This window comes from Panthera uncia, chromosome F2 (genome assembly GCF_023721935.1).
Source record: "Panthera uncia isolate 11264 chromosome F2, Puncia_PCG_1.0, whole genome shotgun sequence".
Taxonomy (NCBI): Eukaryota; Metazoa; Chordata; class Mammalia; order Carnivora; family Felidae; genus Panthera; species Panthera uncia.
The window spans coordinates 43,955,561-43,973,414 of NC_064812.1; positions in this window are offsets into that span (position 1 = coordinate 43,955,561).

Here is a 17,854-nt window from a genome sequence, read left to right on the forward strand (position 1 = left end):
CACACACACACACACACACACACACACAGAAGTAAGAGACTCAGCCTGCAGTTAATTAGCATTCTGGCAGCTTTGACATCAGCCAGCTGCCCTAAATAACCCTTCAACGTTTCTTCACTTTTGCAAGGTTCCACAGAGTAAGACATTGGGTCTATTCCAGCTCATTCATTTTATATTGAAAAATAATTAAAAAAAAAAAAAAATGGTGGCTCCAGCTCCAGCCCCTTTCCAAATTTTTCCAACCCCACCCTGTTTGGATTTTTAATTAAAAACTAGTAGTTCTCTTGGTGTTAAAACACTTCTGTCCTGTGAGGTTTCCCAATGGTGTTTTTCTTGTAAATGTGTTGGACAAAGTGAAGATGCATTGTAGTTTAACCATATGCCCACATTTAGTCTCTTTATTCCTAGTTGGTGAGAAACCTGTATCTTTCTATGCTGCTTTTATATCTGTATGTATTAGTGATATTTCTCTAGTAGTTCGGAAAAAAAAAAAAAAAGAAAAAAAAAAGACTCTTTTTTTGGTTGTCCTCAAGAAAAGAAAAGAAAAAAAGGCTATCTTTCGGAGCTGCTATTTCACTCTCTTATAGGATTTTTTTTCCTGAAAACCAGCATGCTTCACGGAATGCTAACATATTGGTGTTTTTGTAAGAGGGATGTACATAAATGTATTTTGCACTGTCACGAGACTCCCTAGGCATGCTTTTTTTTTTTTTTTGAGCAAACTCTTTTTAAATATGCTAGAGCCATTTCACCAAGTTTAGCTGTAGCATAGAGTAGTAGTGGAATTTTCCTTTCCTTTTTTTTTTTTTTTTCCTTTTTTGGAAAAATCATTATTAGGGACTTTTTAAAAAAAATAAAATAACAAGATATCCTACTTAAAAAAAAAAAAAGACAGTGCATGCATATTGCTGTAAGGTTGTTTAAGTATTTCTAATTTTACAAAAAAAAAAAAAAAAAAAAGATAAATCATTAGAGCTCCAAATGCTGAGGTGTAGACTGACAGCTTTAACACTGCTGAATGCCAGGTTATACAGTATTCTTACAAAAAGGGAAGTCAGCCAAAGACTGATCTGATGGACCAAAATCGGAATTTTGAAAAGCACCAGTACTATTTTCCAAATGATCAGCAGGTTAAACATGTTCAGCAAGGTATAGTGTGACTCCATTAACCCTTCGTTGTCCAGGGTCCAGACCAGAACTACTTGTTAGTTTTGAAAACAGTAGCCCAGGATGTGGTTGTGTGCTTTAGAGAAAGTCAGCAGTACTGCAGGCTGTGTAGACAACCAAAGTTTTCGAGGCTGGGAAGACGCTTCTCCACACACATACGTACATACGCACACCAGGCATTTATTTAGAAATCGAAAACAACCCGTTGGCTTTGTTTTGGCTCTTCTCCCTTTTTCTTTTCATGTTGTCCTTGGATACAGTTTCACGTGGCTTTTAAGTATCTGCATAGAGGCAATTCTAAATCGGTTCTCTTTGAGTCTCTTAAACCTAACATTTTTAGCATTTCCCCCTATATTTTCGTATACAGGTTGGTTTTACTTTTGTTTGGGTGGTATTTTTTTTTTTAATGGCTTTTTAGTTTAGCAAGTTTTGATGAGCAAATAAATGCATCTATCTGCATGTTGGAGGTCCATCTGCCAGCACACCTGCTAAAAGCGAAATGAAAGCACATAACCAGGCTCTGAATGGGTTCTATTTTATCATGGTGCTCCCAGAATCCTTTGACCTCACTCTGCTTTCTAGTCTGCTTGTGACACTGGACAGTCCTTTCTTACAGAGCTATTATATGTTCTAGGCTACGAAGGGTTAAATAATCCCAAAAATGAGGTATGTCATACCCACACGTCTTTATCTCTAGAAGCTGTGATGTATGTGAAACAGCACTGTTATTCTTAACACTAGTGTGTAAAATAAGGATTAGTACAGTACGTCTCATTACTTTTAATTCAGGGCACCCTGAGTGAAAACAAATACAAAAAAATCCCTAACTCTGAGCTCTATCTCTGATTCCTCTTCCTCCTTCCCCTCTTCCTCCTCCTCCTCCTCCTCTTCCTCTCCTCCTGTTTTGCTACATTCTCCTCAGTGGCAAAAAGTTTCACTCTACCTCTGACAGCATGTATATTTTGCACCAGTAGCTAACAAAACTGGTCTAGTCAAACCAAATGGGCACAAAAGAACCAGGATACCAAAAGTTAAGCTCATACAGCTGCAAACCATATCACTTCTTGGTAACAATGCAGACCTCATAAACCTAAAGAAGAGAAAGAAAAGAAAACTTTTGTTACTTTCCTTTTTTGCTTGTCACTTATATACAGGCTATGTGAGAGTATAATTTGTAGGTATAACACATTTAAAAAAAAAAAGTTATCTTCATTGGATAGAATTGAATGGTGGTCGCTGATAGGAATAGGGCGTCCTCTCTTATCTCTGTCTCTGACTCTTTTCTCTTTCTCTTTTTCTCTGTCATGAGACTGTGTGTGACAGGGCCACCTGTCTCTTTAATTTCTTTTTTTCTTAACTTTTTTTTTTTTTTTTTTTTTTTTTTTATGTGTAGGTGCATGTCTTGGGGATTTAAAAATTTCAAGGCTGGTTTACTTATGCAAAGCATGCCTACGTCTGGAATACTTAGGGAAAGAAAGCGACTCCATATTGTCCGAATTCCTCAAGGGACAGAAAAAAAATTGGAGACTGTTGAAATGCAGATTTAAAGTAATTTTTTTAAATATTATTTTGGGTTCTGCGACATTATTGTGAAAAATTAAAGTTGTTGTGCAATACTTAATTCAGACATGTACCACGAGTTAATGGTAGACTAACACTGGGGGGTGGGGTCTAGGCATCATGCTTTTGTCAGCATACTCTTGAGCTTTTAAGTCTACTATGTCTGAACTGTGGTTTCTTGTTTATCCTTTTTTTCCTTAGTTGGACTGTAATGTATGGTCTGTCAACCTGTGAATCTTTAAAGTATGATTCAGGTATTGTTGTATTCTTTACTGTGTAATAAAAAAGTTTGAAAAAAACCTGTATTCTCTGCCTCCCTTCTCCTCCGTGTGTGCCACGGCTGCCCCTCCCCCGCCAGCCCCGACCCGGGAGTCCATCCTCTCGGGTGTAGTTCTCCAGCGCTCCTCTGGAACCAGACCTGGCCCGTCCATGATTGGTGCACGGGGAAGGATGTCAGAACAATGCGGAAGTCAGAGTGTCTGCTCCGGCAGGGGTGTTACCCAGCCAAGAGGATCTGGAGGTGTGGGAGAATGGCAGCTTTCTGGAGGAGAGGAGACCTTGCTCGGCTTCGGTGAGCCGCTGCATAGGCAGGGCCACCGGGGGCCCTTTGGCTGTATTTTGATGCAATTAGAGACCTCTCCAGAGAGCTTCCTCCCAAACCCGCAAGGCTCTGGCTCTTCACCTTGCTCGGCTCCCGAAGGCACACCTGAATGGCAGACCCACTGGTGCAGAGTGCGCTTCCATCTGCCTCGTCCACCTTCCTTCTCGAATAGAAAGCAGTCAGCGTTTTCACTCTTGTTTGTGTGCGTTGTTAATGTTCGCCGTGGCAGCCTCCAGCTTTGCTGGGACGTCGGGATCGTCCCCTTTGACCTGTATTTTCTCCTGCGCTAGTTATAAAGTTAGTCAGGAGTTGAAGCCCTACCCCCCCCCCCCCCCCCTTCCCCGCCCCCGCCGCCGCTCCCAGGAACCCTGCTAATTTTTGTGTGTAATTCTCAGACCCCCAGGGTTTTGGTTTTGTTTTCTTTCATTTACTTACTTACTTACTTGCTTACTTATTTATTTAAGTAATGTATGTACCGCATTGTAGCAGAAATTTCTTCTCCCTCTGAATGTTCTCAACTTTGTGGATCAAAAAACAGCTGCAAAGAACAAGGAGGACCGCGCCTCTGCAAAGGGCTGTGTCTGGAGAGAGGGTGTGAAGGTGGATGCTGGTTAAACGGGAGGGTCCTTGGAACCATCCATTCAGTTTCCTCCATGTGCCAGCTGGGCTGGGCTGCTGTCCCAAGACCTGGCTTCTCAACCTGGTCTTCCCAGGAAATGTGGCTCTTCTCACTGTTCGTACTCTAGAAACTTGGTGATGCATGCACGGAAAACAAATTTTAATTACTGACGGACACCTCCAAACCCTCTCATTTGCAATAGGGTTGGCTACTTAATGACTTCTTGTCACAAAAGACAGGCCAGCCTGACCTAGGTTGCCCGTTCTTAAATGTGTTCATGCCTCTTTCGTTCCTGTTCGAAGTGGGACAGGCCAGGAAACTAGCAGACAAGAACAGAAATGGGACCCATTGAAGTAGTTCCCTTATGACTAGTTCTGGAAAACACCCTGTGACATTATCATGCAAGTGGGTATGTCGGGCAAATGGGAAGTGCTTTGTAGTTTGTATGAAAAATATGAGCAAAATCCAGAGACTTCTAGGTGGTGGACTCCACTTTTTCTAGAAGTGTTAATGATGTATTTGATAACATTATAAAAGAATGTGTCTGCCATGAAAGAACATAGAGCTATTTCTCTGCAATGAGCAAAGGGGCACTGTTCTGTATGGGTGTATATACCCTTACTCCAAGGTGAATAAATAAAGTTGTGTTTGCTCAAATCTGTCCCTGGTCAGTCTGTTCTCAGTCATATTGGGGAAACTGAGTCAGACAAATGCAGACAGTGGTTTTTTGTTTGTTTGTTTGTTTTCCCATCTCACTTCTCCATTCACACATAAGCAGGGACATAGGGCTAAGGTAATTACTTTCTTCGCTCTCGGAATTTTCAGGTTCAGGTAGCACTTGTTGAAAACTCTTCGACATCATACATGGGGAGTCACCAGAACTTAAGATCAAGACAATAAAATTGTTTATTCTGGGGTGCCTGGGTGGCTCAGTCGGCTAAATGCCTGACTCTTGATTTCAGGTCAGGTCATGGTGGCATGGTTTGGGAGTTCAGGCCTCGCGCTGGGCTCCATGCGGGCGGTGCAGAGCCTCCTTGGGGTTCTCTCTCTCTTTCTCTTTTCCCCTCTCCCACTCTCTCCCTAAATAAATAAACATTAAAAAAATTTTTAAATGTCTATTTTACTATAATCAAAATAACATTTGAATGGGGAGGAAACTCCCGATGGGTAAGAGAAACAATATCTGCCTTTAGTTCTTCATGCCAATGTTCTGTTGCTGGAGTTCTGTACTCCACGGTCAAGAAAGATAAATGACGCAGGGGGAACATGAGACAGTGGGGAGAACACAAACTGCCTGGACGCCATGGCAGTCCCCACATAAATCAATGGCAACCGGAGCCCTTTTCAGTGCCTCCTGCGGGGCCAAGCACCCAGGTAGCACTCAATAAATATTAATTGTAACTACAACTGTGAGTCTGCAGCTAGAATAAGGCGGTGCCAGCTACGCCCGAAATGAACAAATCGGCTGGAGGAACGGAGAGCGAGGGAAATGATTTGACCGCCTGTAGGCGTGAAGAGGGAAGATCAAACCATGTGCAGCTGATCGGACGGTGATAAGAGGCGGTGTGTGACCACTGCTCACAGGCATCGGAGGACGTAAATGCCAAAGGGGTGAGGGAGGGAACGGTTCAGTCAGCTCTGTGCCGGGATGCCTACGGTGATTGGTGACAAACGCGCAGTTAATTGTTACAGTTCTCCCTTAGTTTCTTCGTGTGGGACACCACCAGCAAGGCGTTCGAAAATACCTTGGGATTTCAGACCTCGATCAGCCCACAGTGAAATCTGGATTCCCACCTCTGCCTCGTTTGCCTTGGGTTTCTTTCCTCTCTTTAGCTCTCCCCTCTCCTCTCCTCCATCTACGTACAACAGACGTTTTTGTACTTGGGAACATCTCCCTTCCTTTATCTTCGTACGCGCTTCATCGGACCGCGCTTGCCTTCCTCGTAACACCAGGAAGGCTCCCCTGTGAAGCTTACACTAAGCGGAGAGCAAGAGGCCAGCTCACCCTTGTTCTCTCAGAACCAAAGCCTAGGCGACATGGCCCCCAGATGCCAGCAATTCTGACAGCCACTTGCTGCCCCCGAGTCACTCCCAACAGTGCAGAGACCTCCAAGACCCAGCGGACAGCCTTAGCCAGAGTTACTTTCTGGCCCAGAAAAACACGTAACATAAGCAGTCGATGTTACGATCAAAGACTACACCTCACTTTGCTCGAGCGCGTCAACATAATCCACCAAGCCACCTAAGAGGAAGTGGGGATGGTAATGTAGACATTGAGGGGGAGGGCGGGGCGGGGGGAGACTAGGGAATGTGCCACATAAATGTTATGTGGTGGGAGCCGAGAATGAAAATGGACAGAATGTGCCTACGATAATACTTCCTATGCTGGGGTTCAGCAAATTAGTAGCATATATTTTCTTCAATATACAATCATGTCTCAATTACTGAGAGATTATCCCGTCTCTCCGGGGAGTTCTCGCTTCCCATTACCCTCTGCAGTTCTCATTATTACTATTTAAATGATTTCTGGCAGATCACCACAGCATTGAGCCATGGGCTTTCTGAGCTTGGGAATGAAAGAGGTTTCTCTTTAAAAAAAACTAACAAATGAACAACAACAAAATAAACCTCTGACAACCACCACCACCTCGGGTGCAGGGAAAGTTGGACGTCAATAAATGCCTTCCAAATGTTCTACTTAGTTGCTTCAAAATGACCAGGGCTGTCTTGGGGCGCCCGGGTGGCTCCGTTAGTTAAGTGTCCGACTCTTGGTTTCGGTTCAGGTCACGATCTCATGGTTTGTGAGTTCAAACCCCACATCCGGCTTCCTGCTGACAGTGCAGAGCCTGCTTGGGATTCTCTCCCCCCCCCCCCGCCTTGCCCCTCCTCGCTTTCTCTCTCTGTCTCTCTCTCAAAAATAAATAAATAAACTGAAAAAAAAAAATGGACCAGGGCTATCTAAAATTTGATTTCTGGACCTCGCTGCTGACCTACAGAATCAGATTCTCTAGGGACACGTTTGTCAATAAGACAAATATCTGTCCTCCGGGGGCTTATATTCTGGTAGAAGAGAAAGATAAACAAGTAATTAGATAAATATTTAGTTACTGATAAATTCTAGAAAGACGCTTACAGCAGGATAGGACCATAAACAGCGATGGGCTGCATTTGCAGGTGGGTGGCATAGTATTCTTTAGGTTGGCCACTCCAGGAAGGCCACTCCAAGGAAGTGACATTTAAGAAGAAACTAGGATGTGGAGTGAGCCGCATGAAGGTCTAAGTGGGGAGCATGCTGGTCAGGCACAGGGAACAGGTGTGGGGGCTTCCAGATAGACGTAAGCTGGAGGGCTTGACAAACTGTTAGTGGTAGGATGTGTCCGGGGCAGGAGGGCTGAGATCAAGTTCAGGTTAAGCGGGAGTCAGGTTCTGCAGGGCCTTACAGGTTACAGGAGACATTTTTTTGCTTTCTTGTAAGCAAGATCTGCAGCCACATTTAGGGACACCTGACGGTGACCGTGAAGTCATGGCGATCCTGTGCTTAGTGTGGAACTACACCTACGTGGCCAAAGGTCAGGGCCGGGACAGTGGTCACCACAGAAAGGGGGCAGAGGCTGCCCAGGGTTCCATACCAGTTCAGCTAATAACTCAGTGTGGGGAGGTCTGCGTTTACTTCAGGAAATGCTCTCAGAAGGAGCAACACAGGAATGAGGGCAAGGAGATGCCACCGTGTAAAATAAGGTGTGAAGGTGCCCTGGCCTGGATGCATTCCCCTCAGACTGGTGTGTTGAAAGCTAACCTCCATGGTGATGGTATTCGAGGTGGGGCCTCTGGGCAGTGATTAGCTCACAAGGATGGAGCCATCATGACGGGATTAGCGTTCTTAGAAAAGCAACTCCACAGACATCCTTCGGAGCTTCCAGAAAAAGGTGAGGATAAGTGTGAGGCCCAGAAGACGGCTCTCATCTGATCGTGACGACACCCTGATCTTGGACTTCCAACCTCCAGAACCGTGAGCATAAATTTCTGCTGTTTATAAGCCACGAAGCCTGTGGTATTTTGTTGTAGCTGCCCTAACGGACTAAGACGGGAGGAGAGAACATTCCTGGAAGAGGTGACTCTGTGAGTATGAGCACAGATGCCAAAACCAACATGGCATGCCTGGGAAGAAACCTACTGAGGAATTTTGCTGAAACACAAGAAAGAAGGCAGTGTTGGTCCCTCGCTGCACCCCCCTTTGTTAGGAGACTGATGATGGCTTGACTTTCCTCTTGTGTGCAAACAGCAAATAAATCATCGATTCCTTGCTTACTCGAAAATGAAGTCAATATCGTCTTTGACAAAGAGAAAGGTTTTTGTATTTGCAATTAAACTTGTTGCAAACTTGTTTTAGATGGTGGATACTGCTATTTAAAACCTATCTTCTGAATGTGTGATGAAGGGTAGAGTCTGCAAAAAAAAACCGACGGCAGCCTTTTACAATTCCACTTATTACAATTGCGCATTTTGCTGACAAAGTCACAGACAGTAAAGTTGAGGCAAGCGCAAACCGCCCATTTGAAGGCAAGTGATATATTCTTTTTTGCTCTGTTAGCAAAGGCTTTGAAAGATGTTAGCAAGGTACTTTCCACTTTTCTACCACTTAATATGTTCTCCATAAAGCAGGCCCAGGGCAACACTGTATTTTGTGGAATGGAATTGGATATAAGGAATACACAGTCACAACATGTACATGCTGCATATACTATATATGATGTTCATGTCAGTTGTGGTCTAATACCAACTTTCATGAACTGTTCTTACAATGTCATCTAAGTTAATTTCAATAACGTGGTCACCTGGGTCAAAATACAAACCATGCTTGTGAAAGACCTCAGGTTGATAATCCAAGGCCGGGCTAGAAACTTTTAATAAGATAGCTGCAGCTTGGTCAATGAGTAACTCAGCTTTTCTCAAACTAGGCTCACTGGAACTCTGGTTCCGGAGGTTGTTAACAGGCACCCCGCGGGGCAAAATGTAAAAAGCCTTCAATGATCAACACATGGGTACTGTTATAATTTATATCCCTTAAAAGATCTGCAAAGTCTAGCATTGGAATAATCTAGTTTCATATGCCCCGACATTTCCCAAACTTCCTTGAACACGTTCACAAGGCATCTATTCATATGAGCGTCTGTAATATATTTTCCCCTCTCGTCTATCACATTTGTCATAAACAAGACTTCACGTGAAAATAAATCTTAGTGGTCTCTTCCCTTGCTGTCTCCAGAATAAGGGCTCCTCATCATGGACTGGATTCCAGGCTCTGCATAATTGGTCCCCCCTCTTCTTCCCACCTCTGGATCCCAGGACTCTCCTCGGCAAACCTCCTTGCCAACGGCCCTTTTTTTTTTAATGGATAAATTAGCTTTCTTCCTCCAGCCTCTGTGCCTTTGTCCACAACCTCTTCACCACTGGAGTGCTCTTGATGTTTCTCTCTAGTGGAAAAAGTCCCTGTTGGCCGCCCGACCCCACTTCATTCTCTTCTGTAGCACAAACAAGACCACTCCCTTCACGGACTCCCCGTGCTTAGATTGGTGCTGCTTCTTTCGCTACCGTGGGCAGTTGGAAAGTCAAGAGAGTGTCTAAGAACAGCACAGGATAGGAAGAGATTTATTTCCCAAGTCTGTCTAACCGTGTGAACTTGGACGAGCTACTTAAACTCTTTTCGACCCAGGTGATTTTTGGAAGTGGACGAGACTATACTATGAATTGGAAAAGAGCCCATAGTGGACATTTCATGTGCTTATGCTTTGTGTCTCTAACCATGTAATCAGCACAGCGATCCGGTTTATCTGGCGTATCGCTCCCGGTATACCTTGAGGTCCATGAAACAGATGCTCCGCCTTGCCACCCTTGTCTCCCTTGCCACCCACCCTGTGACTTTTGTTTGCACGTGCACAGGTGATAACTGATACGTCACGACTGTCACCTGGCCAGCAGAGGACAGAAGATGCTGTTGGCGACAGAACACCTCCAATTTCACATAGGGTTAAAATGTAAAAGAAGGTGTGTTTTGGAGTAAATGAAATATTACACTAGCCTCATATTCCGAATGCGATTCAAGCAGGTTAAATTTTACTTTTTCTTCACTCTAAAGCTAGTGAGCGGAAAAGCCTCATGATGTCTCAGGACCGATTCTGAAGCTTTCCTGTAAGGCATACTGCCTCTCAACTGAATGCCTTCCAAATGAATTAAGTCTGTAAAATCTACAGTGACTTCAATAAGCATAAATGACTTAGACGAAGGCGCAGTTTTCAAAGGGACGACTTTCTCTGAGCGATATCATGGCCCGGCAGCGACCCCCAGGACTTAGCATCGGCATCTCTAGGCAAATGCCTCATCGGCAAGTTGTTCTCCTCCAGCATCAAGTGAGAAAGCTAGCCTCTAAGAAGTAGAGCCTCAGGTGCCCATCTGGCAATGGGGGCGGAATGTATGAAAAAGAATGGAGTCAGTCCCTCCTCACTTTTGCTCTTCCAGCTGGTACCAGGACTTCGGTACCAGAACTGCTGGACTCGGAACTTCGGGATAGGGAAGGTAGTGGGGAGTCTTTGCGTGGCTCACTGTGTTCTTATTTAGAGGTAGTTTGCACAACCGTGAACGCCCCAGGTTGGGACCCAGTTGAAGGACTGATGAGCCATTTACTAGCCTTGGGCAAGGACCTTCCCATGCTCAGTTTCCTCATTTGTGAAATTGGAAAGATGAATTGACTTTCTCATAGATTAGTTGTGGGGATTCAATGAGACAGGGCACGTATAGTACTTAGCAGATGGCTGGCACAAGGTAAGAACCCGGTAACTGATAGCTGTTATAATTGCTAATGCATTTTAAAAACCTAAATAGAAAAGCAAGCAGAAGGCATAATTCAGAAGGAGTGGAAGAGGCTCTGCGATCGCCTGATTCCGTGGAAATTCATTGGAAATGATAGCGGCCTTATTTTGAAAAATGCCATCTAATTTGCATCTGCTGGGCATTCCAATTCCTAATGCCCTTCTTTTTGCTTATGAAGTGTCTCCTTCTGTAGAGTTAGTAGACCCAGCCTTTACCAGGGATGTTAGTGATAATGCTTTGTGGTTGTTGTTCTTGCTAATCATTTAAATTTCGGAATCAACAAAAGCTAAACTATTGTAGACTGACTCTCCACTTAATGGTCCTGCCATTGTGACTGTTTCAGTGGAAATAAGCTGACAAACACTACCGACCAAGAGACTGTCCCGTCTGCGTGTTTCTTCGAAACTGCTATCAGTCTGGAGCAACTCTGTATTTTGGCATTGCTTTTTCTCCGTGGAGGCAAATGATGTTTTCTTTTACATCTCCCCTTCTCAGTGAATGTTCCGGAAAATAAAAAGTTTGAGGCTTATTCATCTAATTACAAAAGATCCGGAAAGGTCATGGAGAGTGTTTTTGATTTGGTTTTCACGTGCTATGCTTATGGGATGGAAACGCACAGAGGATTGAAAGTAAAAATAATGAACGTGCGTTGATGCTAAGTGCTAGAATGCATTACCTCAGTAAATGCTCACAACACCTATGCAGTAGGTGTTATTGTTGTTGTTATAGTTTAATGTTTTTATGTGTTTTAAAGGTATTTTTAGTGTATTTTATTATTTACTTTTATAAAAAATTATCATTGTAATTATCATTACATAGAAGGAAGCATGGAGGCACAGGAAGTTTTGTACATTGCCTAAGGTCTCACAGCCAGCATATTTCAAGCCAGCGTTTTAATCCAGGCCATCTGACTCCAAAGCCTGCGCTCCTGCTTTTTTGTGCTGCGAACGTTAAGGGTTTTTCTAGCTCTAAAATAAGATTCTATGTTGCTAACTCATTTAAATGCTATTCTTTATTTGGGTTTTAAAATGTTTAGTGAAAAAACATGTTATAATTTGGGGGAACAGCTGTATACTTCATTTCTCTTTTGTAGCATGGATAACAGAGCGCTCTTTATAAGTAAAATCACGCTCTTTATTCTTCCCCTGGAAGAACTGGGTAAGTGGCTCTTTGCAAAGAAACGAAGTAAGAAATGTATTATCCTCCAATTGGGTGAAATGCATGCCATTAGAAGGAATAAGATCCATAATCTAAGTCATTCTCTCTCCATGGTAAAATGTTCTTGTGCCTTAATTAAGGAAGAGAGAACATGAGAGAGTTCAATAAGAGTCAAAGTCTGTCCTGTTGTGAGGCGTCTTAATGGATTTTCACACCTGATTTCCATCTGCAGATGTAATCAGTAAGAATGGAAGAGGTCTGAGGAGAGAGCTCTTATGGAGTTCAAGGAAGCAACACTCCAGATATTTTAGTTGGAGATGAGGTTTACAAGAGCAGATCGATATTTTTTCATCATTTCTACCAGGAGTATTAATCAATATGATCAATATGACTACTTAAGAAACAATGTTTGGACACAAACATTGGAAAGAACGAGTGGTAGTGAATACTCTATTATATGTTAACTAGCTCTGGACTTAGGGGAGGCAATGTCACAGTCAATGTGATATATAGCCACCATAATCATTATACGGTGTTTTGAGGCCAATTTGTGCATGTGTGGCAATTAAAAATGGTATAAAATTGATTCTCTAAAGCAACCCTTCTAGAAATGATACATTCAAGCATGGGTTGTTGGAAACCCATATTGCCGATGCATTTATCTTCCCAATTGCTAAGTACTCACTTGTACATTGTATTTCATCTAAATGAATAGAATCCTTTTTTTTTTTTTTTTGCTACTACCACTGGAAAGAATTTATTCAACAAATATTAGTTGCTAAGTTCTGTGTCAAGGCAGGGGCTATAACTGGCACAAACGTGAGTAAGAATGGCTCATAATTTCATGGAATTTACAGCATAGTGAGGCAATAAGAAAACCAGTGGGGCCAGGATTCAAACCCCGGTATAGGCTGTCAGAGCTCACTAGTCTTAGCTATCATCTGAGAGCACTTCCTAAATCCATCAGAACCAGAATTCTCCCTCTGTTCTCTGAGAGTCGTATTATCAGATTTATTTATTCCTGTCAACATTTTGAAGGTTGTTTCACTGCTTGGCATGTATTTACAAACTCACTATTTAAGTATTGCAGAGAACTTTGTCTTATGAAAATACATGGAAACCAATTTAAGCAAGGACAGCCAGACTTCATCAAAACTTAGAAGTCATCATACAACACTTACATCTTTCCTCAGGCTGTTTTTATTTGTTTGTTCGTTTGTTTGTTTGTTTTTTCTTTTTTTCTTTTTCCTGGACGTCTGCTTTGTGCTTTCTAGGAACCTGTCTCCTCTGAAACGACCATGGTTTCTGTTCTCCTGTAATCTTGGCTCCAAATGATTTGGGGTTACCATTTTAGTGGACATATGTCACGTTTATAGCCACTAAGCATCTTATGGACAGACTTCTTAACTTTGGGCTATTTCCCAAATTGAGAACTACTTACTCAATGTGGAGGCCAAAACTCTATTTCTCAGCCTCTAGTTGGGGAATAGGCTTTACCAACCAGAACCACTCTCCTGAAATGGTTTTATTCAGAAGGGATATCATGAAGAACCAGGGGTAGTTGCTGCATAGAATCTGTATTCTCATGAGAATAGCAGAGCACGGAGGAGGGCTATCAGGCATTCCCACGACAGTAATGGCGGGCATCCCAGAGATAGTGATGATACACACAGATGCCTTGTCCACTTGCTATCGGCCATGTGTGTGCTTAGAAGGGCCTCTACCGGCAAGGATTAGTGTACGATTTGGGAATTGTTCTTGGATGTAAGACTTTAAGCCTCTGAAGTTTCCATTAGTTTTCTAATGGCTTTTAATAAACTCATTTTCGACTTAAACCAGCTTACGTGGGTTATGCTGCTTGTAAGCAAGATCTTCGATGATCACAGACTTAAATTTCAAAGCTCTAATTTTCAACAAGTTCAGAATTCAGCACTGTCAAGTGTAATGAGTCATATCAAGCAATAGGCATACTCTAATGGGATAAAATAGGTCAATCTGATTCTACAATTGTCAGAAGAGACAAGAAGAGTGTGAAACTGAGAGGCAGTAGAACTTAGTGCTCCACGGTGCAGGGTTTGCAATCAAAGTGAGATTTGAGTCCTAGCTTTATTACTCCTTCACTGACTATCTTGATCCAGTTTTTTAGTCATCTGGTTTTTTGGTTTTTTTGGACCTATAAATAGGGATAGTAAAATTATGTTTTGCTTGGCATGTGAGGAGTGGTCAGTAAAAGTAAGATCTCCTTATGGCGCTCATGTAGGTATTCGCTTTGAGTTTTGTGATTTGTTGATATGAGAATTATTTATTGGTTTATTGTTCAGGAATTTTAATGGAGACAGTATAATCAAGATCATCATTGGTTCCTCACATCATACTAGCTGGATTAGTCAGGACAGAATAGCCTATGCAACAAACAACACTCAAATTTCAGAGGCTTCACACATTTATGGTTTATTTAATATGTAGGCAGCTGTCAACTCGTTGTTGGCCACTTATCATCCCAGTAGGAAGTCTGGGACCTAGATCTTTCTGCTTTCCATTTCTTCCCTTTTCTAGGGCCTTGTAAACTGTACTGGTGCAGTGCCTATATGTGGTCATAATTTTTATCTCTGAGTATCCTTCTGAGTTGAAGTGTCAGCATATACAGTTTTATTCTGAAAAATAAAAAAAAAAGATTTAAAAGTACTTAATGGAAAGTTAATGCCAGTGCATTGCTATTTAACTCGAAGGGATAAATGTGAATTCCCATTAAATTGACAGAAATAATACCAATTGTCTCTTTTTAGTCAAGGTGCCAAACAAAGACTATTTATTCCCTTTTCAAAGGTAAGTTTAAAACAACCCTGAACAGTCTTCTCAGATGCAAATTACGATACCTTACTGATCGCCCATTGTTATTGTGCTGGCATTTGAGTTTTGTCACATGGGACATCATTCACTTCTCTTTCAGGCATAAGAAACACAAAGGGACCAGTTGTAACAGTGCTATGTTGACGACGAGTTTCTCATGGAACCGGAAAGGCCTTAGGATGACAAGAATGTGGCGCATACACTGCCATGCAGACATCAGTAAGGAATGTACTCTTTTCTGCTGAATCTATTCTTGACCTCAGAAATCTTTGCTTATTCCAAGTGGCATTCTCAATATATCAGAATTATTGCTTGTGATGAAAGCCTGTTATAATCCTCATGCTAAACATTGGCAGCTTCATAACAGGTGTTAGAAGGATGGGGAGTAAAGAGCATCCGAGGGTCCATTGTTAAAACTGGGTGGACTTAAGCCTCCAACTCTCAGTGTGTGTTGATAAAGGATCCTTTGGATCATCAAGAGTTAAGTCAGCCTTGGGTGGGGCTAAGGGAACCGAACTGGAGTTCAGAGGCACCATGACAAGTGGAGACATTGTGCATACACCAACTCTATGGCTTTGGTTTGACCCCGGTAGCTTGTGTTTCTTCAGGGGAATAAATGAAGCTCCTCGGACTTGTGGAGAATGACTGGAGTCACACAGCAGACTCCGAAGCAGGAAAACAAGCACATTTTTACATTCTTGGAAACAGTTTATCTTCTCTATCACTTGGAAGACAGACGGAAGCTAAGATTCTCATGGTTCATCAAATGAAAGCAACTTGGGTTAGCTGAACTGACCCTCATTTATCCTGTCCATACTGAGTGCGGCACAGGTCTCATCTTAACGGGCAATTGAGGTATGTTAAAATGTCAAGGCTGAAAGGAGCTTTAAAGAAAATATGCTGAAGAGGTAAAATATTTTCTACCATAGAACCCTCGGTATAGGCAAAACCATATAAGAAATCTGATTAAAGAAGGGAGATAAATCCAGAAGTGATGGAGTCGAAGCCAGGAAAGCAAAACCTAGTCCAGCCTACTTGGCATCCTTTCCTGTCTTGGAACAAGGTCTGCCTTGGAAACCTCTGCCCCAGACCTACAAATTTTAGAGATAAGGAAATAGATCTGTAGAGTTTTTAATGCTATTTTTCACGGGACTAATCTGTAATGAGCAGAGACTACTGTAACACAGTGGTCACTGACAAGCCATGTAGCTCCTTTCTGATGATGACATCAGAGATTGTGGAGCAGTGACTGAAACAGAGAGGTTTAGAGGCGGTAAGATACATTGGGATGCTGGTAGCTTTCAAAGCACGTTGGCAAATTACTGCTTTGTGTTGTTAGCATGGCCACCAATGGGTAGGAAGCAACACCAACAAATGGACCTGGGCAGTGTTTGAGTCACAGACAGGGCAACAGCTCCACTGGGGTAGATGCCCCCGTGCAGCTGGTAAAGCCAAGAAGCCAAGTTGGCAATGCCGACAGACTGGGCGAACCACAGGATCATTCGCTTGCCAGAAAGCGTTTATTTTGTAAATGCGTTCTGTTTTCTGAGTTACTGAGTAATAGGCACCAAAACTGTTTTTCAGCCCAGTATTTTCTCAAGTGTTTGTGTTAGTCCGCCGTTCACCAAAACATTTTGGCTCTTGGTCTTGGAAGCACATGGTGGGATTAAACTTCCCATTTGACATTGACGTTGGACACAGCAATAATATTTGCCGTGGTCAATGAGATTTGACAGAAAGCGAGGCATGTCTCCTCCTGGAGGAAGTTTTAAAAGTAGCACACGATTTGCTGAATTTCTTCCCCACTGTTGTAGTGGCTGTGAAAGAGTAAACCAAGTTCACCTTGTCCTCAGAGTGGACACAACAAGGGCAGTGTGGTATGAGTGAGAGACAGATTTTATCATGTTATGCCACTAATATTTTGAGGCTGCTTGTCACCATGGTATGACCAAGCGTGTCCTAACTACTGTGATCTTGCATGGGTTGTTAGGTGTTGGGTAAAATGATACCATGGTCAAATAAATTCGAGATTTTCCAATTTAAACAAAGGTTTTTTTGTTTTGTTTTGTTTTATTTTGTTTTGTTTTGTTTTTAGGGCTTCTGGAAGACTTCACTATGCTAATATAAAATGCAAATTTCCAGGCATGCAATGTGGCAAGCAGTGCTTCTCAAACTTATGAGACTCTAGCAGTCTTTGTTTTTTTTTCCCTTGAAGCATTTCCAATGAAATGCTACCTTAGAAAAATCGATATGTATGATATTTAGTGGAAAAACATAAAAACGCACTCAGCAAATGTACCTTTAAGTAGGAAGTGTGTTTATATGTGGGTGTTTGTGGGGGGTGTGTGTTTGTGAGAGAGACAGACAGAGACAGAGACAGAGAGAAAAGAAGGAATTCTTATTTACATTTATTTTCTGTTCTACTTTATCTGAATAAAGAATATAGAATGTAGTTCTAAATTTAAGGACATTTTTGTTTGCTTTGGTGCACTCAATTGAGTAGGAAGATTTTATGATCGTACCTGTTATGTATTATTGTTAATACATAATTTGAAAATAGATAGATAAAGTGAATTTCTCACCAGGATCATAACTCTATATTTCTTCCAAAGGTTTATGCGTAGGTGGATTAGAATTAGGTGAAATGTTAGATTCAGAATTTTTTTTAAACGTTATTTATTTTTGACAGAGAGAGAGAGAGAGAGAGAGAGAGAGAGAGAGAGACGGAGCATGAGTGGGGGTGGGGCAGAGAGAGAGGGAGACACAGAATCTGAAGCAGGCTCCAGGCTCTGAGCTGTCAGCACAGAGCCTGATGCAGGGCTCGAACTCATGAACTATGAGATCATGACCTGAGCTGAAGTCAGACTCTTAACTGACTGAGCCACCAAGATGCCCCTAGATTCAGAATTTTAAAATGCTTTTTCTAACCATGGAGATGTACTTTTCTTCTCAATAAGATAGAGCATGTTAGAATAAAATTCTGGAACTCTGTAATGTTAGTATTAAAAGGCCTTTTATATTTGATTATTTCT